The sequence below is a fragment of the Diaphorina citri genome, unplaced genomic scaffold, assembly GCF_000475195.1.
Source record: "Diaphorina citri unplaced genomic scaffold, Diaci psyllid genome assembly version 1.1 scaffold15825, whole genome shotgun sequence".
In the NCBI taxonomy this organism is placed as follows: Eukaryota; Metazoa; Arthropoda; class Insecta; order Hemiptera; family Psyllidae; genus Diaphorina; species Diaphorina citri.
Genome location: NW_007393187.1, coordinates 1 through 1,136, shown reverse-complemented (window position 1 = coordinate 1,136; position 1,136 = coordinate 1). Strand labels below are relative to the sequence as shown.

The following is a 1,136-nucleotide window of genomic DNA, read 5'->3' as shown; positions in this document are numbered from 1 at the left end:
AGTGCCACCAGTGCTCATATTGAAGTAGAGAAACAATGCAAGGGACAGGGAGAACGAATCATCACTATTAAAGGTAAGTATAGTACTATTAATAGTAATTATAATAGAATATACACTGTACTAGTGAGTAGAGTAGAATATCAACGCTATACGTAGTGCCACCAGTGCTCATATTGAAGTAGAGAAACAATGCAAGGGACAGGGAGAACGAATCATCACTATTAAAGGTAAGAAACTTGTGTAAACCAATCAAATAGATAAGATAGGACTAATCTATTGAAGACTTATGTGCTAATAGAATATACACTGTACTAGTGAGTAGAGTAGAATATCAACGCTATACGTAGTGCCACCAGTGCTCATATTGAAGTAGAGAAACAGTGCAAGGGACAGGGAGAACGAATCATCACTATTAAAGGTAAGAAACTTGTGTAAACCAATCAAATAGATAAGATAGGACTAATCTATTGAAGACTTATGTGAAGCTGCATATCCAACATTAAGTGTAGGGACCCCAAATTTCAAGGATCGACGTGCAGTGATATATATTTTAAGATCATGAACCAATTTCCATAAAAATCGTACCTGGCAATCGCGAGTTATAGCGGAAAAAAAGGGAATTTTCAATCTTTTCCTGGCAGCATCGCCAGAAAAAGATACAATTCTACTCGAGAGCCTCTATGGAGCTCAAGGTGTGAAAGTGCGAACACTCAATCCCAAATAGATAAGATAGGACTAATCTATTGAAGACTTATGTGAAGCTGCATATCCAACATTAAGTGTAGGGACCCCAAATTTCAAGGATCGCCGTGCAGTGATATATATTTTAAGATCATGAACCAATTTCCATAAAAATCGTACCTGGCAAGTTAGAGCGGAAAAAAAGGGAATTTTCAATCTTTTCCTGGCAGCATAGCCAGAAAAAGATACAATTCTACTCGAAAGCCTCTATGGAGCTCAAGGTGTGAAAGTGCGAACACCCAATCCCGAAAACTGTTTCCAACATTGATTTTTATTCTCCTTTTGTATCTAACCGCAAACCTCTCTCCCCCTCCCTTCCAGGTAATAACGAAGCTATCAAGCAAGCTCACTCTCTCATCAACGCTCTCATCCGAGATCCAGACGTAGACCTACTC

At 38.7% G+C, this 1,136-nt stretch overlaps 1 long non-coding RNA gene across 1 annotated transcript; it reads left to right on the top strand.

Annotated features, from left to right (window-relative positions):
- The first annotated feature begins 327 nt into the window (after positions 1-327).
- On the top strand, positions 328-1,107 carry LOC113473123. The gene is made up of 2 exons (XR_003395186.1): positions 328-418; positions 1,063-1,107. It is a non-coding gene; the product is annotated as an uncharacterized LOC113473123 (long non-coding RNA).
- Positions 1,108-1,136: the final 29 nt, after the last annotated feature.